Source organism: Gopherus evgoodei, chromosome 10, assembly GCF_007399415.2.
Source record: "Gopherus evgoodei ecotype Sinaloan lineage chromosome 10, rGopEvg1_v1.p, whole genome shotgun sequence".
Classification (NCBI taxonomy): Eukaryota; Metazoa; Chordata; order Testudines; family Testudinidae; genus Gopherus; species Gopherus evgoodei.
The window spans coordinates 41,831,802-41,856,245 of NC_044331.1; the positions used below are offsets into that span (position 1 = coordinate 41,831,802).

General features: G+C 46.6%; 1 protein-coding gene across 11 annotated transcripts in view; it reads left to right on the plus strand.

The window, feature by feature from the left end:
• The window catches only part of CSNK1G1 (casein kinase 1 gamma 1), a 320,905-nt gene that overhangs the window by 73,254 nt on the left and 223,207 nt on the right, over positions 1–24,444 (plus strand). The window lies entirely within an intron of this gene.

Sequence of the window (24,444 nt, forward strand, 5' to 3'; positions counted from 1 at the left end):
CAAAGACACGAAAATGAGAGCAGTCCTCACCATTGAGAAGCAAGTGGCCATAGCACTGTGGAAGCTTGCAACGCCCAACAGCTACCGGTCGGTCAGGAATCAGTTTGGAGTGGGCAAATCTACTGTAGGGGCTGCTGTGCTGCAAGTAGCCAATGCAATCATTGAGCAGCTGCTATCAAGGGTAGTGACTTTGGGGAATGTGCAGACGACTGTGGATGGCTTTAATGCGCTGGGGTTCCCTAACTGCGGCGGGGCGATAGACGGAACGCATATCCCCATCTCGGCCCTGGCACACCATGGTGGCCAGTACATAAACCGCAAGGGATACTTTTCCATGGTGCTGCAAGCACTGGTGGATTACAAGGGACGTTTCACTGACATCAACGTGGGATGGCTGGGAAAGGTGCATGACGCTCGCATTTTCAGGAACTCTGGTCTGTTTGAAAAGCTGCAGCAAGGGACTTTCTTCCCAGACCAGAAAATTATTGTTGGGGATGTTGAAATGCCTATAGTTATCCTCGGGGACCCAACCTACCCCTTCATGCCATGGTTCATGAAGGCACCCTGGACAGTAGTAAGGAGCAGTTCAACTATAGGCTGAGCAAGTGCAGAATGGTGGTGGAGTGTGCTTTTGGGCGTTTGAAAGGGTGCTTGCTAACTTGGTTACATCTCAGCACAACCAATATTCCAATCGTAATTGCTGCTTGTTGTGTGCTTCACAATATCTGTGAGAGTAAGGGGGAGACTTTTATGGTGGGGTGGGAGGTTGAGGCAACTTGCCTGGCTGCCAATTTTGCACAGCCAGACAACAGGGCGATTAAAGGAGCGCAGCAGGGCGCACTGCGCAGTAGAGAAGCTTTGAAAACCAGTTTCATGACTGGCCAGGGTACGGTGTGACAGTTTGTTTCTCTTGAAGTTACCCGCACCCTATATATATGAAAGGAAATAGTCAAAATTGTTAAACTGTTCTTTATTTGCTGCACAACGCATTGAGAGAAATTAGAAGGTAGACTGGGGAATGGAGAGGGGGTAGATTAGGGAAGGACAAGTCCAGAAACCAAATCAAAAGTTCTCATATGCCAGCTTTCTGGTGCTTGGACGATCCTCGGGTTGAGTGTGTGGGTCCCCATAGCCTCCTCCCTCATGTTCTTGGGCATCTGGGTGAGGAGGCTATGGAACTTGGCAAGGAGGGAGTTTGATTATACAGGGGCTGCAGTGGAAGTCTGTGGTCTTGCTGCCTTTCCTGCATTAGATCCACCATGCAGCAGAGCATGTCAGTTTGCTCCCCCATGAGCTTGACCATCGAGTCCTGCCTGCTCTCATCGCGCACCTCCCTCCTCTCCATGTTCCTGTAATGCTTTATGGGACTCTGCAATTGTTTGCCTCCATGCATTCAGCCGGGCCCTATCAGTGCGGGAGGACTGCATAAGCTCGGCAAACATGTCCTCCTGAGTTCGTTTTTTCTGCCTTCTAATCTGGACCAGCCTCTGGGGCGGAGTAGATAGGGGCTGAGTTGAAACATTTGCACCCATGGGAGGAGAAAAAGGGAGGGCAATATTTTAAAAAATACATTGCCGAGAACAAAGGGGGCACTTTGGTATGAGTAAGCCATCACACATGGCTGGGCAACAGAATTCATCTTGCAGGCAACCCCTAGGGGCATGCAGGGTTCTGCTTCTTCTACATTCATTTCAATGCTTTCAAACTGCTGGGCCCCCTTTCCCACAGCAAGCAATGCCTGGTGGGTTTGCCATATAAAAGGAGGGCTTGCGGGCTCTCTGGGATGATCACTGCACAAAACACCCTCCCCTGCACTGCATGGCTCCGATCAGGCTCTTACTCACTAGAAGTACCTTCTTCAGGGTCATGGAACAGGAGCCCATCTTGAGAGTGAAGGGAAGCTATTGGATCCAGTGTTAAGATTAGTTCCTGGCTGAGGGAGAACGGATTCCCCACTTGCTGCCTGTGCACTGTCGTCCTCCTCCTCCTCTTCATCCTCCAATTCCTCCTCGCTTCATGCAACTCCCCCTTTGCAGGTGTCCACAGACAGTGGTGGGGTAGTGGTGGCATCAAACCCTCCCCCATAATTGCATGGAGCTCATGGTAAAAGTGGAATGTGTGGAGCTGTGACTCAGAGCGCCCGTTTGCCTCCCTGGCTTTTTGGTACGCTTGTCTGAGCAACTTGATTTTTGTACGACACTGCTCTATGTCCTGGAGTAGCTTCTTTCCATCATGGCCCTGGAGACTTAGTGTAGGTATTTGCGTTCCTTTTTTTGGAACGTAGTTCTGCTATAACAGACTCATCTCTCCAGCATGCGATGGGATCCAGTACCTCCCATTTGGACCATGCTGGGCTCATCTGAATCTGGGACTGCGTGATCTCCTGTGATGGACTCTGCATGGTCACCTGTGATGATGGACTGTGCTGATGGTCACCTGTGCTCAGAGGTGAAAGTAAGCCAGTACGGTCTGGTCTGGCATACCGGCAAGAGCCAGTATGCCGTGCTGGACCGCATCGACTTCCATGGCAGGGATTGAAAGGGCTCAGAGCTCCCTGTCGCTGCGGGCAGCCCAGAGCCCTTTAAATCCTGGCTGCGGCTGAGATTGAAAGGGCTCAGAGCTCCGCGCCCCTGCGGGAAGCCCAGAGCTCTTTGAATCCTGGCCACGGCTCTGGCAACTGGGCTGGGGCCAGGATTTAAAGGGCTCTGGGCTTTCCTCAGTGGCAGGAGCTCTGGGCCTTTTAAATCACTGCCCCAGCCCCGCAAAGCTCAGGATCCCCCCTGGCAGCCAGAGCCCCGGGCCCTATAATGTGCCCCTGGGGCGCTCCGGGGGGCTCCCAGCCACCTCTGAAACTGGGAGTCCCTTGTTGATTTAAAGGCTCTGGGTCTCCCAGCCACAGCTGATTCCCCAGGGCCTTTAAATCTTGAGGCCCTGCCTATTCCGGATGAGGCCACGCCCCCCTCAGGACTCCAGCAGTACTGGTAAGTCCTGTAAGTTACTTTCACCCCTGCCTGTGCTGCTGGTGACCAAACAGGAAATGAAATTCAAAAGTTCCCAGGGCTTTTCCTTGCCACCTGGCTAGTGCATTGGAGTTGAGAGTGTTGACCAGAGCGGTAACAAGAGGGCATCCTGGGATAGCTTCCGGAGGCCAATAATGTCGAATTGTGTCCACAATACCTTTAACCTGGGATTATGATCTCGATTTAAGCGCTACTTCACTTGCCAAGGTGGAGTACAGAAATCGAATTAAAGAGCCCTTTAAATTGGGGAAAAAAAACATTTGGTCATGTGGACGGAATCTTTCTTTTTTTAAGTTACTCAGCTAATTCTGAAATAACAGGCTAGTGTAGACCAGGCCTTAGACTATTTCTTATTTTTAAAGACAAATATCAAGGGAGAGCATGATTTCTGCTCTGTTCATAATGACAACAAAAGGGGGAAGAAGTCTAGCATCTAAATTTAAGGAATAGTCTATAAGAAAGTTATACAAATTATTTAAAGAACCTCATTCTAACATAACTGGACCGTTTTCTGGTAAGGGTTCATTGACAGAACAGTTCTGCCTAAATTCTGCCCCTGAGTCTTGTTCACACTGCATTATAGTGTGAACGCCATTGCCCAAGTATCACATCAGCAATCTTCTTTAGCATATGCACAATGTGCCTCAGGTGGCATGTGACCAGGATTCAGCACTGAATTTGGTCTGCTGCTTGTATCATTAGCTTCCCTGGCTTGGGCTGGGTACTGACGGGGAGTGCAGTGTGAACTCTGATCCATTCCACATCAGCAATGTAAATCAGCATAACGTTTATAGCAATTCACTTAGCAAAATTAAAAACTAAAGAAAATTAACTGAACTAATATTGAAAAAAATGAGTCTCCTACTAACACATTCTCAGTAATTTGGTGAATTATAACCAACAGGCTTTAAGAATGATAGGATGGGATTTTAGGAGATGAGATTTCTTTACCATTGAATAATTGACTCAGACATCAAGGCTAGAAGAGATCATCTTGGTCATCTAGTCTGACCTGCACATCACAGGCCACAGAACCTCATCTATCCACTCCTGTAATAGATCCATAACTACTGGCTGAGGGTATGGCTACATTTGGAATTTCAAAGCGCTGCCCCGGCAGGGCTGCGGGAGCGCTGCCGCGGCAGCGCTTTGAAGTGTAAGTGTAGTCGGAGCGGCAGCGCTGGGAGAGAGCTCTCCCAGCGCTGCTTGTAAACCACATCCCTTACGGGTGTAGCTTGCAGTGCTGGGAGCCGCGCTCCCAGCGCTGCAGCACTGATTACACTGAGGCTTTACAGCGCTGTATCTTGCAGCGCTCAGGGGAGTGTTTTTTCACACCCCTGAGCGCGAAAGTTGCAGCGCTGTAAAGTGTGAGTGTAGCCATGGGCTCAGTTACTGAAGTCCTCAAATCATGATTTAAACACTTCAAGTTACAAAGGTGCCACAATTTATTCTAGTTCAAACCAGCAAGTGTCCCATGCCCCATGCTGCAGAGAAGAGCAAAAAAACCAAGCAGACCCAGAGTCTCTGCCAATCTAACCTGGGGGAAGATTCCTTCCCAACCCCAAATATGGCAGTCAAAGTCTGAGCATGTCACTGAAACCCACCAACAAGAGAACTTGAAAAGAATTCACTGTAATTACTCAGAGCGCTCCCCATCTAGTGTCCAAATCTCTGGCTGTTGGGGATATTTTCTGCTGGCAGTCACAGATGGGCCATGTGCTATTGTATGCAGTCTCAGCATACCATCCCCTTCTTAAATTTATCAAACTCAATCTTTAAATCAATTAGGATTTTGACTCCCCCACTGCTCTTCTTGGGAGGCTGCTACATAACTTATCTGATGGTTAGAAACCTTCATCTAATTTCAACCCTAAACTTGCTGACTAGTTTATATCCATCTTTTCTTGTGCCAGCGTTGGCCCTTAATTTAAACAACTCTCTCCCTCACTGGTATTTATCCCTCTGATGTATTTATAGAGAGCAATCATTTCTCCCCTCAACTTTCCTTTGGTTAGGCTAAATAAGCCAAGCTCTTTAAGTCTCCTCTTATAAGGCAGGTTCTCCATTCCTCTGAACATTCTGGTAGCCCTTCTCTGTATCAATTCCAGTTTTAATTAATCTTTCTTAAACATGGGAGACTAGAATTGCACCCACTATTCCAGATAGGGTCTCACTAGTGCCTTGTAGAACGGTAACTACGCTTCCCTATATCTACTGGAAATACCACACAAGATGAATCCTATGATTGTATTAGTCGTTTTCGTGAATGTCATCCTGTGATCAACCTATATACCCAGGTCTTTTTCATTTGTTGCTTCCAACTGATCTCTCTCCAGCTTGTAGCAAAAACTCTCTTGTTAGTCCCTAAGTGCATGGCTTTGCACTGTTAAATTTCATCCCATTTCTATTTCTTCAGTTTTCAAGGTCATCCAGATCCTTTTGTGTGATATTCTGGTTCTCCTCCGTATTGGCCATATTTCCCAACAGCTTGTGTCATCTGAAAACTTTTATTAGATTGGTCCCAAGGCTGATCACTGGTCAGAAAGATAAACTGGTTAAAGGGGAGACTATAACGGCTCACCTGTCAGTATGACCCGTTATAGTCTCCCCTTTAACCAGTTTATCTTTCAATTCTCATATTAATCTCCATCTTCTCCAATTTTATTAATAATTTCCCATGTGGAACTTATCAAATGCTTTACTGAAATCCAGGTAGATTAGTTCTTCTGCATTTCCTTTGACTAAAAAATTAGTTGTCTTCTCAAAGAAAGAGATCAGGTTCGTCTTGCATGATCTATCTTTTGTAAAACCATATTGTATTTTATACCAATTAAGGTTTACCTTTAATTACTCTCTCTTTCAAACTTTGTTCTAAGACCTTGCGTACAATTGAGGTCAAACTAACGAGCTGTAGCTTCTTGGGTCACTTTTTTCCTTGGTTAAAAATAAGTACTATATTAGCAATTCTCCAGTCACAGAATATGACCCCCGAGTTTACGTATTCATTAAAAAATCCTTGCTTTTGGGCTTACAATTTCATGTCTTAGTTTCTTTAATATTCTTGGATGGAAATTATCGAGGCACCCCTGATTTGGTCCCATTAAGCTGTTTTGAGTTTGACTTCCACCTCTGGGTAATTGGTACTTCCATATCCTCATTTCCCTTAGCCACCCTGCTAACTCTCTCCAAGTTTCTCAATATCCTTATTAAAAAACTAAGGCAAAATATTTGTTTAGGTATTGGGCCATACCTAGATTATCTTTAATCTCCACCCCATCCTCAGTGCTTAGCGGTCCCACTTCTTTTTTCTTTGTTTTTATTCTTTTTATTTATACAGCTAAAGAACCTTTTAGTATTGGCTTCAATTTCTTGCGCTAGAGCCACCTCTGTTTGGCTTTTGGCAGTTCACACTTTCTCCCTCCGCTTTCTGACCTCTAAGAGCCAGCTTTCATTGCTGATCCCTCCCATCTTCCATTTCTGTTAGGCTTTCTGTTTTCTCTTAAAAACCTGTCTGAGATACTTCTTCGTCCACTTTGGTCTGCAAATCTTCCCTATGATCTCTTTCCCCTTCACCCTGCCCTTTTCATAGTATAACATATCAAGCTGCTAATAGCAGCAGCCAGAGCTGCTGCTACCTGAGTCTAGATTGAGAGCCAGGAGAGTTGAAATTTACTCAATGAGACCTTTCTCCCCACCCGTTCACTCCCCAGCTAGCTTGTTCTGCTGGTGAAACCAGGGAAGTTGAAGGAAATAAAACTCAGGGTAAAAATTGTGTATTTGCCCTGTATGGTTTGTTGCTAGACTGAGAACAAAATTCCAGCACTACAGTGACTGATCTAGTAAAGTTCTTTTGATGCGTCTTTGAAAATAGCAGGAATGGAAATAAAGTAGTCGAAACCAGTCCTTTTGGCTATACCAGTGGTTCTCAAACTTTTTTTTTTTTTTTTGCAGACCACTTGAAAGTTGCTGAGGGTCTCAGCAGACCACTTAATCTTTCCAAATGTTTGTACCATTAGCTAACTGTTGTAAAGCGCTTTGGATAAAAGTGCTTTGGAAAAAATACTTTTAACTTTTTTGTTCTACAGATAAAAGCACACAACTCATATTTTAATATTAGTAGTCTTATCTTTCTTCTTCGAGTGCTGTCCCTGTGGGTGCTCCACTCTAGGTGACGGTGCGTCCCGGCGCCGTTGATCGGAGATTTTCGGTAGCAGTGCCTGGTTGGGGCGCACGCACCCAGATGGTATCTCCCATCTAGTTGGAATCTTCCTGAGTGCGTGCGCCCCACACCCTCCTCAGTTCCTTCTCAACCTTCCTCGGCTGAAGACGGGACTCGGGGCAGTGCTGTCTTCTCTTCCCTGATATCTATAGGGGAAACTAACAAAGAACATAGAAATAATTATTAATTACTTCCCAGTTGTTTCCCTTCCTTTAGTATAGTTACATAGGTTATTTTGTTTAAAAACAAACAAACAAATAAACAAAAAAATCCCTCAGGCTTGTCTCCCATTGAGACTCTCTTCTCTAACTCATAATGCCAGGACATTCAGGTTTCAAAAGATGTATCTCCTGTCAGGACTCTATGCCACGCTCAGATGGCCACTCTCATTGTGTGAAGTGCCTCGGGGACATCCACATCCCTGCGAAGTGCCTCCATTGTGCGAGCCTCAAGTCAAGAGCTCGCCGTGACAGGGATCTGCGCCTCAAGATCATCATGATGGAGAAATCTCTGCAGCCACCGTCGGAGACGGGAAAGGTAGAACCTGCTCCCACACGCTCCCCAGCCAGATCGGAACCGGTGGGGAGCGTTGCTTCACCCTCCCTGGAGCAGAGGCAAGAAGCTCAACAGTCTCGCAGATGAGACTCTAACAAGGGTAGGGGGTCTCCGGCGAGATCCCTACCCCCTGTGCTGACAGCCCGAAAGACAGCTGTTTCAGCCTCTCCTAAACCTCAGGAACTGCTCTGACAGAGCTTAGAGGCAGGGACCAGACCTCCCGTGCAGGGAAGGCACCTACCAACTCGGTCCCCTCAGCGCCACAAATGACTGCGGCACTGACTCCTCACTCCTCTTCGGCACCGAGGAAGGCTACGGCACCGGCACCACGTTCATCCTCGGCACCTGCATTGGCTGCGGTGCCGGCAGCGCGTTCGGCTCCGACACCCAGAACGGCCGCGGCACTGACAGCCTGGTCAGTTTCAGCGCTAAAAGCGGCCGCGGTGCCGCTGGCGCGCTCTGCTTCAACGACAAAAATAGCTGCGGTGCCGACACCGTGATCAGCCTCGGCACCGTGAAGAGTGTCGGCACCCAGCCATTCTTCTGCCCGCGCACCAGCAGCAGACCCCCTGCAGGGCACGTCCAGGCTCAATGCAACAGGACACTCTCTGCCACTCTCTCCTACAAAAGAACTAGGGCAGAGAGCAAGCTTAGATCAGCCTAGAGAGCAGGAACAACAGCTTCACTCAAAGTGACCTTCTAGTGCACCTGAGCCTCACTCTCCGCTCCTAGGCACAGAGGACTCCTTTCTTGACCTGCCACTTTCTCCACCTGAACTGGCTTTCACTGACGGTGACCTTGAGCTACAACAGCAAGCGGCGTTCTCCCCTCCTGCTCCTCCTCCACAAGCGCCTTTACCACCTCAGGTCACGGCTCAAGCCCAGCAGCCTCAGTTTCTCTATGTTGCCCCCCCGTGGGCGATGCCTGGGTTCTCCTACTCTATGCCTTGGCCTCAGTGGTACCCATGGCAAAATCCTCTGACCAATCAACTTCCTTCCGTGCCTCAATCTCCTGATCCATCCACTTCCAGGGTGCCTGAGCCCCCTCCAGAGTCTGGGAGCTATGCACCATATCCTGACTCGCCTAACCCTAACTCTCCATTAGCCTCAGATGAAGCTATCCTCCCTCCACCTCCACAGTCCGTGGACGACTGCAAACAATTTCAAGAACTTTTCAGGAGAGTTGCAATCAGTCAGGACATCCCCTTAGAAGAGGTTCAGGAGAAGCAGCACAAACTCCTCAAAATTCTTCAACCATCTGCGCCTTCGAAAATCGCGCTCCCTATATATGAAGCACTCATGGAGCCAGCTGACACCCTCTGGCAAACCCCAGCTTCTCTAGTACCAACTTGTAAGAAGATCGAACATAAATACTACGTTCCTGCAAAGGACGCAGACTTCCTATTTTCTCATCCACCGAACTCTCTTGTCATTGATGCAGTTACACAGCGAACTAAACAGTCACAATATCGACCGACCCCACAAGACAAGGACCTTAGACGCCTTGATGTCCTGGGCCGCAAGGTTTATACATCCTCTATGCTACAATTCAGGATTGCAAACTATTCTGCTCCTCGCCAGCTATGATTTTGACAATTATAATAAGCTTCTCGAATTTGCCTCATACGTCCCAGAGGACAGAAGAGCAGACTTCAAATCAATCCTGTCTGAGGGACAACTGATCTCCAGAACGGCCCTACAAGCATCCCTAGACATAGCAGACACAGCAGCCTGTACCACTGCGACTGCTGTGGTTATGCGCAGATTCTCATGACTCTCTGCGTCAGGCATTCCTAAAGAACTCCAGATCAAAGTGGAGGACCTCCCCTTTGATAAGGACAAACTCTTTTCGCAAAAAACTGACGAACTCCTCCACACCATGAAAGATTCGAGAGCGACACTGCGCACCCTGGGCATTCACCCATCACTTCCCAGGAGACAACGATACCAACCATACCAAAGACCACCACCACCTTCCATCCACCAGGTAATAAACAGTTTTGAAGCTTTGGTCGAGGGTCTGCACGACCACCCCTTGATTCCACCACTTACTTGTCCATTTGGCCAACGCCTCCAGTATTTCCAACATGCTTGGCAGCGGATTACACAGGACCGTTGGGTCCTCGAAATAGTTCGGACCGGTTACTCCATCCCGTTCATATCCTACCCTCCTACCCTTTCCCCTTCCCCGTCCCTCTTCAGGGACCCCTCTCATGAACAGTTACTTCGCACAGAAGTGGCACACCTTCTTCTGCAACTAGGCGCAGTGGAACCTGTGCCGATGCAACACCAAGGGACAGGGTTCTACTCCCATTACTTTCTAACGCAGAAGAAAACCGGGGGATGGAGGCCTATATTAGACCTACGCCGACTGAACAGATTTGTGAGGACACAAAGATTCAAGATGGTCACATTGGGCACAATAATTCCTGCATTGGATCAAGGGGACTGGTTCACAGCCCTCAACCTACAAGATGCTTACTTCCATATATCAATACATCCAGCTCACAGACGCTTCCTACGATTCACAATCGGTCACGATCACTTCCAATACAGGGTTCTCCCTTTCAGACTCTCCACAGCTCCAAGAGTTTTTTCCAAGACCCTAGCCGTGGTTGTGGCTCACCTCCGCAAACACGAGGTCACACTTTTCCCCTACCTGGACGATTGCCTCATCAGGGGCTACTCCTATGGAGAGACACTTCAAGCCACGCGCTTCGCCACTTCCATTTTTCACAGCCTAGGCCTCCAAATAAACATTCAAAAATCTACCCTGATACCTACGCAACAGATCGAATTCTTTGGAGCCCATCTCGACTCAACCCAGAGCAGGGCCTCGCTCCCATACAACAGATTCATCGCTATCACGCAGCTCATACGTACGCTCTCTATTCGTCCCAGGACGCAAGCGAGAATCTGCTTACAACTCCTTGGTCACATGGCAGCTACCACCTTTGTGGTTCAACATGCCAGGCTACATATGCGATGCCTCCAGGGCTGGCTCAACTCCAGTTTCAAACCCAGCAGACATTCCTTAGGGATGCTGCTAACTCCTCCATCTCATGTTATAACCTCCCTACAATGGTGGACAAGTCCAGAAAACCTCTGCACAGGGGTTTCCTTCCAGCAACGATCCCCAACACTCGTGCTCACCACGGACGCTTCCCTGATTGGTTGGGGAGCGCATCTAGGGCAACACAGGGCACAAGGCTGGTGGTCTGCATCAGAGACACATCTACACATAAATCTCTTAGAGCTCAGAGCAGTGAGGAGGGCATGCCTTCACTTTCTTCCCCTCATAAAGAACAAATACCTGCGAGTCTTAACAGACAACATAGCATGTATGTATTACATAAACAGACAAGGGGGAGCACGATCACATTCCCTCTGCATGGAAGCTATTCGACTATGGAATTGGTGCATACGACACCGAATACAGATCATCGCTTCCTATCTACCAGGCTGTCACAACACAACTGCCGACGCACTCAGCAGACACTTCTCGATGGAACATGAATGGGAACTGCACCCCGCAGTACTCCAACAGCTCTTCTCCCACTGGGGCACGCCGTCCATAGGTCTCTTTGCCACGACTCGAAATCGGAAATGCCCTCTGTTTTGCTCCAGAGCGGGGCTCGGGATTGCATCCTTAGGGGATGCATTCCTCATCCCATGGAACAACTATCTCCTGTACGCCTTCCCACCTATCCCTCTACTACACAGGGTTCTTCGGAAGATCGCGGACGACAAGGCCCAGGTCATCCTTATTGTGCTGGCCTGGCCAAGACAGACATGGTACCCCTACCTTCTCCGCATGTCTTCCCATCACCCATGGGCTCTCCTCAACAGACCAGACCTCCTTTATCAGGACAACGGACAAGTCCTTCACCCCCAGCTCCAGAAGTTACACCTCACAGCCTGGTTCCTTCATGGTTCCAGACCCATGAACTAGCCTGTTCCGAGCGGGTCCAACATGTCCTCTTGCACAGTAGGAGAGACTCAACTCGTAAAACCTACCTTCAGAAATGGAGACGTTTCGCTCTTTGTTGCTCGCATAACCATTTAGCACCCAATAATGTGACCCTCCCTAACATTCTAGACTATCTCCTGAAAATAAAACAAGACGAACTCTCGATCAGCTCCATCAAGGTGCACCTGGCGGCACTTACCACCTTCCATGACCTATTGGATGGGTACTCACTCTTTACGCACCCCACCATTAAACACTTTCTCGCTGGTCTGCAAAATCTTTACCCTGAGATTCACCCAACAGTGGCTACATGGAATCTTAACCTCGTACTTCATGCCCTCATGAAACCTCCATTTGAGCCGTTAGCTACCTCCTCTCACCTCCTTATGTCCATGAAGGTGGCTTTCCTAGTTGCCATAACGTCAGCGAGGAGAGTTGGTGAAATGAGTGCCCTCATAGCCCACCCCCCCTACCCAATCTTCTCCAAAGATAAAGTAACTTTGAGACCACATCCTAAATTTCTTCCTAAGGTGGTGTCAACCTTCCACCTCAACCGACCTATATACTTACCTACTTTCTATCCCAAACCTCACAAAACTCCGCAGGAAGCAACCCTGCATACTCTCGATGTGAGGAGAGCAATTGCCTTTTATTTAGAACGAACTAAACCATTTCGCAAGTCTCCACGACTCTTCGTTTCCATTGCCGAAAGATCAAGGGGCACGGCTATCTCTAAACAACGTCTATCCAAGTGGATCTCTGACTGCATCAGATCCTGCTACCGTGCGAAGAACCTTCAACCGCCTGATAACATTAGAACTCATTCCACTAGAGCCTTGTCGGCATCTGTTGCCTTCTTACACAACATTCCCATTCCTGATATCTGCAAGGCGGCTACATGGTCATCTGAACACACGTTTGCAAAACATTATGCTCTCACGCAAGACACCACGGCAGATGCAATAGTAGGCCATACAGTACTATCTTCAGTACTCCCTGCCGCATCTCCAAAGTCCCACCAACCTTAGTGGGTATTGCTACACATTCACCTAGAGTGGAGCACCCACAGAGATGTGTGTCCCTGTGGGTGCTCCACTCCCTGCCCTCCTCCCCTCTACTTTGGAGTACTAGTTTGATGCTCCACGGTAGAGAAGGAGCTGAGGAGGGTCTGGGGCGCACGCACTCAGGAAGATTCCAACTAGACGGGAGATACCATCTGGGTGCGTGTGGCCCAACCAGGCACTGCTACCGAAAATCTCCGATCAACGGCGCCAGGACGCACTGTCACCTAGAGTGGAGCACCCGCAGGGACACACATCTCGAAGAACTTCAGTTACTGCAAGGTGAGTAACTTTCTCTTCTGCTACTATGGATGTGTCCTCTCTCCCCAGCCACGGCAGCCCCTGAGTTGGGGCTTGGAAGGAGGTGGGTATCTCCCTCTCTCCTCTGCTGCGGCAGCCACAGAGCTGAGGCTGGGAAGGAGGGCCATCTCTCCCGAGCAGCCGCAGCCCTGGAGCTGCGGAAAGTCGCCTCTTTCTCTGGCAGCCGTAGCCCTGCACATCCCAAATTCCCTCCACCCCCTCTTCTCACTCCACTGTCCCCTCCTGCTTACCCTCTATTCCCACCAACTCACCTTACATGTGCATCTTCTCCACGGTCCAGGCACCTATTTAGTGGAGCAGCGCAGGCGTGGCTCCACAAATTAGATAGGTGGTCCTTCATTTTTTTGTGTGCAGTCCAGGCACGCACCTTAGAGGGAACTATCCGTGGACCACCTGAATGGAGCTCGCAGGTCACTGGTGGCCCACGTACCACAGTTTGAGAACCTCTGGGCTGAACTATATATCCCAGGATGCATTGCCTCCTCATCCAAAAAGGAGATCATGGTGCATCATGGGAGATTTCATTTGAGTACCTCATGTTCCATTTTTCCTCCACTCCCACCCCTCCATGAGACATCGTGGTAGCATTTCCAAATAAAAATATTTCAGTTTTTGGCAAAAACTATTTTGGCTCTTGTTGGGTGTTCTATTTTTGCCCCCCTCCCCCCCAAAAAAAATTCTCTGGAGAATTGGGGAATGGTGATTTCAACCAGCTCTGTTTTTGACACTGCTGAGAGGAGTGTCTTGGAAGGGATTGCTAGACAGAGTGTAGCAGCTTAGATGAAGTTGGATGTAAAAATCTGGATTTTTTTTGTCTGTAAATGATTCTGCACCTCCATTACCCCAGGCTGACCACACTGGTATTCACTATTATAATTCACACTGGTATTCACTATTATAATTGCTTGGCTTCTGTCTTAACTTGTCATACCCATTAAGAGTTGGAAGAATCCATTAACTTCCTTTTAGTTCTTCTCTCTAACATTCCTCAGATATGTGTAGGCATTATCTGGAGGACATAGAGAAAACAGTGGAGGAAGCCCAGAATCCAGGAGCAACAGCTTTAGTGCAGTTTTCTGGTGCTTTTGCTGATCACTCTGAGATGAGTGTGTCAAATTTCAAGGTGACTGTACTTCTGTTCCCTCTCTGATCCACTAAAGGCATCCACTTAAGGCTTCCGGCTCCCAACTGACACCTCTCTTGGGCTTAGATTTGCATCTGACTCCTCCCTGCCTGGGTATTTTAAGGCCGTACAGCTCTTTGCCTTATACTGTGATATCCCCAGCAAACCAAGTGCCTAAAAAGCCAGAGTCTGTGCTTTGATGTCTCTCCAAGGGATATAAGCAATGAATTGCTCACAGTTAAATTATCACACAGCTCTTGCAAACAAGCACATTTATTCACAAGGTAAAAGCATTACAGAAAAAGCATTAAAACAATAAAAGAACCTGCACACATGTTGAAAAGCTTACTAGAGGTCACCCCCAATTCCAGCCTAAGGTTCTGGTTGGTTTTAGTCCTTCAAAACGCACAACTGGGTTTTCCTTATTGCTGCAAGATTTGGAGGGCGTGCACCATTTCCAAGGATTTTTATGCAGTAATGAATTTTGTCTGGGAACCACTCCCAAGACCAAAAGCCCATAAAAAAATCATGTTTAGAAAATTCCTGTCATTTCCTTTTCACTTAGACATCTTTGGAGAATATTGAGACAAGGCAGATGCTTGTGCTGACCTAAAGCAATGCACTCATCTCTTTTTTTTTTTTCTAAATGCTTGAGATGCTATGAAATGTAGGGAGTCTCCTGTTTATAGATCCATACTTCATCTTGAAGTTTCCTACTGAAATGTCAGGAGATTCAGGAGAACTCATGAGCTGGTCAGACCATTTTGGCTAGTTCAGTCACAACCTTATTCTCTGACCATTAACATTTTGGCTTCAGGCTCTGGGTTTTTGATTATATGTATGTTATATCTATGGCTGTGGTCACTGGGACCTCCTTTCTAAATCTAACATGGAGGAAGGGGTCTCTGGTTAAAGTGATGGCACCAGAAGTTTCATACTAATCAGATGCTTATAACTTTCCTTTTAAAAAGGAGTCAAGCTTTTGGGGAAGTTTTGGATCCAGATCTTTAGGGCTTTCAGGTTAAGAACGCCTTTCAAGGACAAGGTAAGTTTTCATCAGTTCCTTACTGACATAGCTCAGGTCTTCACAGATACCCCCCCCAAGTCTTGGTACAAGATGAGATTCTGGAGATTCCACAAAGTGACAGGCTGAAGCTGACTGAGTCCATCAGATGGTCTAGTGAGTTTTTAAATGCTAGAGGAGGAAGCCTCTTCCCTGGGCAGGAAGAGTGGAAAAAGAAGATTATTTCACTTTCTTCAGTGGATCACAGAGGACTGCTGGATATCCTCTGTTCTTCTCAGGACAGTTTTATCTTCCAGGTTCCCACAGATTTCACCCCAAAAATTGAGAAGCAGTGGACAGTATTTACTGGACATCAAGGTGTCTTGGAAGTGTCAGTGCAGGTGTGCATTGCAAGGGTTTACTCTATGTTGTTTATCATGCTGTAGATGTATGTCTGTCACTACAGCAGTAAATCTTTGACTGTACAAGAGTGCCTAGACTGCTTGGTTGCCTTTCATACTTGTTGTCTAGTCCAGGATAGGTGTGACAGCAGAGTCTGACATTGCCATTAGGATGGAGGTGCTGCCATTTGTGACAGGGGAGTGGTTTTAGTTTTTCAGAGTCCTGTGTTTTTGGGAATAATATATTGGGTATTGGAGGTGTTAGTTTCATTGTTAGCTGGGCTTTAAGAGCTTTATTTTTTAACCTATGTCCCTTTATTAGATGATTGTTTCCATGTTGTGATTAGGTTTTGCCTGAAAGTTTCTCACACTGTTGCTGAAGTGAAGAATGTTACCTTAATGTGTTTAGTGAATTGCACTGAGTCATGATAAAAGTCAAGCATCCTCTAGATGCTGACTTGCTTAAACTTGAGTAATTTTTTCACTAGTTATCTTTTGAGTGGGTGGTGAGTGAAAAAAGAAAAGAGGGAAAATCACTTCTAAAGGATTTGTAGCACGGCAGGAAATAAAACAAAAACCCTAGTGTTCTGACTGTTGGTTGTATCTCCATGTGACTGCCCTCACTACAATCTAGTCTTTTCCCTTCCCTTTCCCATTCCTCCTTTTAAAACTGAACAGTGTTTTTCTTTGTAACTAGCCCGAGGAATCATTCTTGAGGCAAGATTTACAATAAGGGTGAGATACTAAGTTTTCCAGAAAGTGACATGACAATGGAATTGTTGTAACTGAAATACAAATTTTGTGATCCAGTTAATTGCCTATCTGTTCAATTATATTGTATTGGCTTTCATAAGGGGTGTATCATTGATTTAACACAACAGTTTTATTCGCAAGCTTGAAGTATTTCCTCATTTGAGGTTCATAGGTGCTACCCAACTACTGGAAAAGGAGACTTCTGTTAGAGGAATGATCTAATTTGAATCCTTTTAATCTTTCCCTTGAACTAGCGGCAGTGTAGCCTGTATCAAATCATTAGTCTCTTCTGACACAAGTGCTCTAACCTGGAATCACCCCACTCTTCCTGAAGCTAAGATGTCATAAATGCATTTCAATTGTATTGTATTATCACAGCCAGCAAAGTTTTATATTCTAAGATGCAGTCTTTTGGCAGCAACTAGCCAAATACTTTTATTACTAAATACATCTACTTTTGGACATAAGGTTTTGCTGCAAAATACTCTTGTAACTTTTACTTATTGAGTAGGTATCTTCAGGTAACAAGGCTGAGAATGCTTCATAGCATGAGGTTGGGATTGGTAAATGGCTATTTTTGTCAACAATCAATTTCTCTGAATTGTGGTGTTCTCTCAGATCTGTCATCTTTCTTCAAGCCTTCTAAATTATTTTAATCCATCTTGATGTCTTCCCCATCATTCTAATCATGGCTCCCCTTTGTCAGTCACATCATATTCAAACTTATTGTCCTCTCCTTGAGGTTCTTTCCTATTTAACTCCTTTGTATCTGACCAAGTTTCCTCACCATTTTTGCTCCACCACCCATGCCAGCCTCTGCCATGCAATTTGTCCACTTCTCCTGTAAATGTTTATCTTCCCCGCTACCCTTCACACACAGCTGCTTCCTCCAATTTGTCCAAAAAGTCACTATCGTTTCTTCAGATCCCTTGTTAAGATCCACCTGTGTTGCATGCAGTAAACTGGCAACTGATAATAGGTAGGTTGAGGGACAGTGGAGGCTTTCTGATATTAATTTAATGTCTCCATGTCCAGGTCTACAAATAAACCAGCCTATGTAGCCATGTATTGTCAGTCATCCTTGTCATCCGCTTCCAACTCTCCATTCCGTAACTATAGCTTTACAGTAGTTTCTTAAATTGGATTTTAAACTCTTTTAGGGTAGGGACCTTGTCATCTTGTGTATTACACAGCACCTAACTCAGTCCTGATTTGGGCACTAATTCAGTACAAATAATGTTTTTGAAAATCTTAGTCTTACATTTTAAGATCAGAATGTATCAGAGCTGCTCTGTTATAGCCCTTCAAGCTGACAGATGGAGATAAACTTTAAATTGTTCTATCTTGTATATAACCAGAGATGGCTCACCATTCTCAGTGATTTCTCTAACAAGTGAAACCTTTACTATGAGTGTTATTTAAGTGAGGCACCTACTTGTTGCCTGTACATTTTTTTTCCCCCTAGATTAAAATCTTAACCCACCAGCTATCAAGGAATAGATCCTCTCCTGTGTATGACTGAGGGACTTTGCAGAATTCTGCCATTGATCATGAACTTAGCCTTTGAGGCACCAGTGTGCCTCCTGAAAAATAGTAATTAAAAATAGCAGACATCTTATCCAAGGATGGAAAGGTATCTAATGCTGAATAGATTGGAGGAATGTGTGTGGTTCTGGGACATTTCAGGCTGAGACACCTTTCAGATGCCACAGGGAAAGAGTCCTGAAGAAAGATTCATGGAGCTTCTTAGCGATTGACACAGCAATACCCTAGAAATTGAACACCTGTTTAATAGTGGAACGCTTTGCTTTCCTTTGTTCTTATCAAGAACTGAGCAACAAAATCTGAAGATCCTATGTTGTATTTACTGTACTTATCGAAGTCATACCACAGCCAAGTAGTGATAATTCAGAGGGTCCCTCTTCTTGGGAGTGGGATGAGAGGGGACAGGACAACATATGTATTGAAAGTGTAAGCAGTGGAACTCTTTCCAAACATCAAGAGATGAGTCCATACAGTCCTTGTTCTGGTCAGGTTTTTATATTAGAATAAAATGCTGAAGTTAGGACCTTGTGCGGTTCTCAAAGTTGGAGGCTGCAACACAAACTTAGGTTTTCATGCCAAAGCAACTTCAGCTTTCATAAGAAAGACTAACTCCATTATCTGATCTCAATTTAGGCAATATAATTTGTGCACTGATGCCATATTCCTGAAATTACTTACAGGTTGAGTACATCTGAGCTTTCCAATTTCTGTCCACACTTTTTGTTTCTGGGAGCCTGGTTTAATCACACAAGATGTACTCAAATTCTATGAAAAAAGAACAGGAGTACTTGTGGCACCTTAGAGACTAACACATTTATTTCAGCATGAGCTTTCGTGAGCTACAGCTCACTTCTTTGGATGCATAGAATGGGACACACAGACAGGAGATATTTATACATGCAGAGAACATGAAAAGGTGGAAGTACGCATACCAACAGGAAGAGTCTAATCAATTGAGATGAGCTATCATCAGCAGGAGGGAAAAAAACTTTTGAAGTGATAATTAAGATGACCCATAGAAGGTGTGAGGAGAACTTAACATAGGGAAATAGATTCAATTAGTGTAATGGTTGGGTCATTAGTTTGTGAATTGATGCAGCTTTATCAGCCACTCTTCTAGAAATGATACTAGTGGGTGTCGACATTAATCATTCTATTGTCAGAAAGCCTTTGTCAGATTATTTAGCAGTGATTTGTATTAATTTAAATCATTTAGTTAAACTTTGCTATTCATTAGATTCTAAAACCACCTTTCAGTGTAACATTTATGGATACTAGAATTCTTAATACATAGTGACTGTTGGATTGAAAGATTTTTTCTGTGAGCATAGGAAAGATTTATTTTTGTACCTGTTGGAAATTACTGTATTTTTTAAAGATGTGTATGTAGTAAAGTGTAGTAAAGCTTGTATGTAGAAAAGCATGCATGTCTTTAAACCTACCATTGCCTAAAGTCACTCCTCTTCCTTGCTGCCCTCTGAGTTTGTAGTACTGAGCCTCCTCCTAGTCAAGAGATGAAAGAGATTTGCTTTAGTCCATAAGGCGTGCTGTTGAGCAGCGTGGTATGCATCCTTTCATCCACTGAGTGAGCACTCTCTCTCCATCCTCGCAGCCTTGAGAGTAAGGATATGTCTACACTATAAGCACTACAGTGGCACAGCTGTAGCTATGCTGCTGTAGTTATAGACACTACGATGACAGAAGGGTTTTCTATGCCTGTAGTAAATCCACCCCTCAAGAGGTAATAGCTAGATTGTGTTAGGTAATAAAGCAAGTCCTTACTCACCTCTCCAGCACCCGAGTTCGTGCGGGAGGCTATGGGCACACAATTCTGTCAGAGACCAGACACAAATGCGTTGATCAACGGGCTCACACTAACCCAAAAGCTTTAGAATAAGTGTGGCCCCTTTATTAGGGGTGAGCATCAATATTTATACACAGAAGTAAACAAAGTGATTAATAAAAGATAATGGTCATGCATAATCAATCAAGATTTTACAGGAAAAGCAAGTTTAACAAGTAAATGCATAGAGATAAAGGCTAATGGCTACTTGATAAAGGGGGTGTCATGAGTAGTTTGCAGGTCAGTGCTTTGTTCGATAAAGGGTTCAGAAAGGATTATGCAGAGACGGCCAGTCTGGGTGTGTTTTGGCTCCAAAGTTCACCAAAAGTTTAGACCCAACATTCCTCCATTTGTAGCTTTGAGATAACTATTAATCAAAAAGCTACACCCTATTTCAAGATCTCAAGGGCCGCTTGGCAATTTCAGCCTGGGCCAATTCGAAGAGAGTAAGGCTTTTAGCTGAAGTGGGAAAAGAATAAACTGACTTACATGAGTTTATGAGGGAGGGGACACACTGAATACAGCAACACAGTATTATAAGGACTACTATGACCCCAACAACACCCACCAAGAGGTTTTAACCCACCCAAGTCCGGGCAGCCAATTTCATAAGGCTCCCCACCAATCATAAGGTGGCTGGCCAGAGGAGTAGTTTTTAGCCATTTCCCTTAGGTGTTTGGTACGTGTGAAAGTGTCAGAGTAGGTGTCATTTACAAAAACACAGCATTCTTCATTTATGAGGGCGCAAGTTCCTCCCTGGGCTGCTAACATCATATTCTAAAGCCATTCTGTTTTGCAAAGCTAACTGGCGCAGCTGGGACATTTTCCCGGCCTGATTTTCAAATAGGGTTGCAGTTTCATTGGTCAAAGATTCTAATAGTCCCTGTAGACGGATGATAGCACCTTCAAGCTAGTGTGACCAGCCCACCGCTGCCAGGACAAGCCATCACGGCGATTAATATCTCTGTCAGTTTCACGAATGTTACGAACGTGGGGAAAATGAGGGGGAGTGAGGGAGATGCGAGAAGGCGGTGCTAGCCATGCCAATAACATGGCCCTGCCCAATCAGGGGAGAGAAAATAATAAGCCTTGGGCCCGCACACCCAGTATGTTCCATATAATGCGTTTTGGGTATTCCATTTCTCAAAGTAGGAGGTAACCCACCACCCGGTTGTACCACTGTTCCCTGGTACGCAGAGGGGTCGTTGTGTGAACTGCAGAGGCACAATTTGGTAGTGTGGTCCTCAAAGGGCAGTGTAGTACTGCTTGAGCAGTTGTAGAAGGCAATTGTGTATCCTTTAACAATTAGTTGGACACCCTCTGAGCAGGGCTTTTTAAAAAACTGATTCTGAAAACCTGCCCCTCCATGAAAAAGTTGAAAAGGTTGGATCGGGGTGAGGGATCACATATGGGATAAGTGGGATGCGCAAGGCTTGAAGCCAAGATTTTTACTAAAGGCGGTGCCATTAAAATATATGTTGCATTTACTTGTTCCCCACAAAAGTTGACCCTTTTTCTTTAACAAAAACAGTGATCCTGTTTGATTGGTTACCCTGAGATATTTGTTAATTAGCACTTCTGTTTTGTCCCATGTAAGATTGGGTTGGACTGGATCTTTTATTCTAGTCGGTGGCATCCAAGTCATATTAGCAGTGGTTAGGGGAATGGGTGTGAAGGGGAGTCCCTGTGCTGCATTTACTGGAAATTGAGTACATACCCAGCAATCACTTCTATTTCCTAAATACGAGTTTTTAACCTCGTGGGAATATCTCATAAAAGCATTATCTTCATAAGCAGAAAATAAACTAAAAAAGCATAAAAACATACAGTTGTCAGAATAAAGGGTCCTCTCATTTTTTCCGAGTTAATTTAAGTCTAATGTCTGAGAGAGGTAAGCTGGTCCACTGGTCGAAGGCAGTGTCCTCAGTGGTGACAAGAGCTGCTGGTCCGTCACTGTGTTCCCACTACGGCTGGCTTGACGTGGGAGTGGTGGATCCAAGATTTGCGTCCTTCCAGGAACACTGCAGTCTGGGTTGTCAAAAGAACCTGGTGGGGTCCAGTAAACCTTGGCTGGAGGGTGTCGTTCACGAAGGAACTTTTTGGCCCAGACGAAGTCCCCTGGTTGGAACGGCTGTGGGAGTTGTTCTCCAGCGGCACGGTCTGGGAAACTGCGCGGCTTTCCAAAGGGTACGGAGGCGAGCCTGTAGGGAGAGAAATGACACGCGGTCATATGATCCCCTCCCAATAGTGAAAACATCAGCACGTGGTAGGCCCCGCCTTGAAAGGGGGGTGTCCATAGAGCAGTTAAAGGGGGATAATCCCAATGCGCGGGTTGGCGAGTAGTTACGAAGGTGAAACAGGACAAGGGAAGTACCTGAGGCCACTTTACTCCTGTTTTCCTGACAGTATTAGCCAATGTAAACTTAAGTTCCTATTCATACGCTCAACTTTCCGCTAGACTGGGGTGGTAGGGTGTATGAAAGGAGTGTGAAATGCCCCAGTCCTTGTTCTAAATGGCCAAGGACATGACCAGTAAAGTGAGGTCGCGGATCTGAGTCGAGCACAAGAGGGATGCAAAACGGGGTACCATATCTTTAAGGAGAATCTTCGCCACTGTGGCAGCAGTACAATTAGCAGTAGGAAAAGCTTCGACCCAGGAAGTCAGAGGGCAACCAAAACAAGGAGGTGCTTTTTCCCAAAAGCCTTTGGCATATTTGCAAAGTCAATTTGAAGATGTTGAAATGGAGCAGCAGGCGGAGGTCTTTCACCCTTAATTTTGTTAAGAGGCGGAGCAGGTCCATTACGCTGACATGTGCTGCATGCTTTCACTATTGATAGGCAATAGGGTGAATGCCTGGAGCATACCAAAAGCGAGCGATAGTGTCCACGAGGGCTGTGCGTGCCGTAGTGACCCCCTTTATCATGGTGCCAGCGAACTGCCACGGGGTATGTGGAGCGAGGGAGGCAGGCTCGGCCATCTGGCATAAGCCAGGTCCCTTTGACCAGAGTGGCCCCGAGGCTCTCCCACGATTGTAGTTCAGCAGCGGGTACTGGTACGGGGTGCGGTGGGAGTAAAGGAGGAGGTTGCAATAGCCACTGTGGGCATGGCTAAAGGTAAGGTGGCAGCCTTCTTGGCGGAGGCGTCAGCCAGGGCATTCCCACGGGTAACGGGGCTGCTATCTTTAGTATGGGCCCGGCAGTGAACTACAGCCAGGACAGAGGGTTTTTGGAGGGCGTCCAAAAGCTGTGGATGAGGGGGAGGTGCTGAATGGGTTTACGGCAGCTGTCTGGAAACCTTGAAACTTCCAGAGGTGGATATGACAATGCACAACTCCAAAGCATATTTGCTATTAGTAAAAATGGTAACGGTCTTACCAGCGGCCAGCTGGCAAGCTCGGGCCAGGGCATAGAGTTCAGCGGCTTGGGCTCCCCAGTTGCCTGGCAGTGAGGCGGCCTCTTGAATGTCCCATTCAGAGGTGACAGCATAACCAGTGAAACGCTTGCCATTAACATAGAAGGAGCTTCCGTCCGAGAAGAGGATGCAATCGGGATTGTCCAGTGGCACGTCAAACAGGTTGTCCCTTATCTGTAAGATGCTGGAAAATACTTCACACAGTCGTGCTGATCCTGGAGGACTGGCAGGTCAGGAAGCAAGGTAGCTGGAATTAAGGGGTCCACACCTTTCAAAAATTAGGTTAGGTCTTCTAAGAGTTTCGGCCTCTAGCTGTTGCTGACGATGGGCACGAAAAGACTTGGGTTGTGCCCCTACGCAGAAGGGCTGACAAGGCATGAGAGGTCCAAACCGTGGTAAAATGACCCAGGGTTAGGCTCTTTGCCTTTGTGATCAGCAGGGCAGCTGCTGCCAGAGTCCGGGTGCAGGAGGGGTTTCCTGAGCGACAGGGTCGATTTGCTGAGAGTAAAAAGCAAGCGGGAAATGGTGGGGCCCCCCGCTCAGCTGGGTAAGGACACCCACTAGCAATTCCGCCCTCTCGTGGACAAAAAGGTGGAAAGGGTTTGCTGTAATTGGGGGGAGGCGGAGAGACATGGAGGAGGCCACACTGTCCTTGAGTAACTGAAAGGCTTTAATAGTGTCCGGGGACCACTGCAAAGGGGCAGGAGCAAGGTTAGCAGGTGAGTCGGTGGAGCGGTTTGCTTAACTCCCCGCAGGATGGCAACCAGGGGCGACAGAAGCCCATTAATCCTAAGAAACCTCGAAGTTGTTTCTTGGTGTTCGGTAGAGGGCAGTTTTGAATAGTCTTTATGCGGGCTGGGTTCATCTGTCTCCCTCTGGGGTTAACAGGAAGCCCAGATATTGGACCTTCTGTGAGGACCCACTGAATCTTTTTAGGGTCTACCTTGTGGCCTCTGGTGTGTAGGTATAATAAAAGTGCCTTACCATCGATGGGAGGGCCAGCTTCTTCGCGATTACCTAATAGGATGTCATCTACGTATAGGACCAATGTGGATCCCTGCGGGACTGGTGAAACCCTTCCAAGTCGTGGCGGAGGCACTGGCTGAAAATCGTGGGGCTGTCTCTGTAGCCTTGAGGAAGTCGTTGCCAGACATAACTTTGTCCCTCCCAGGTGTGAAACCAAAGAGACACTGAGAGTCTGGGTGCACAGGAATGCTGA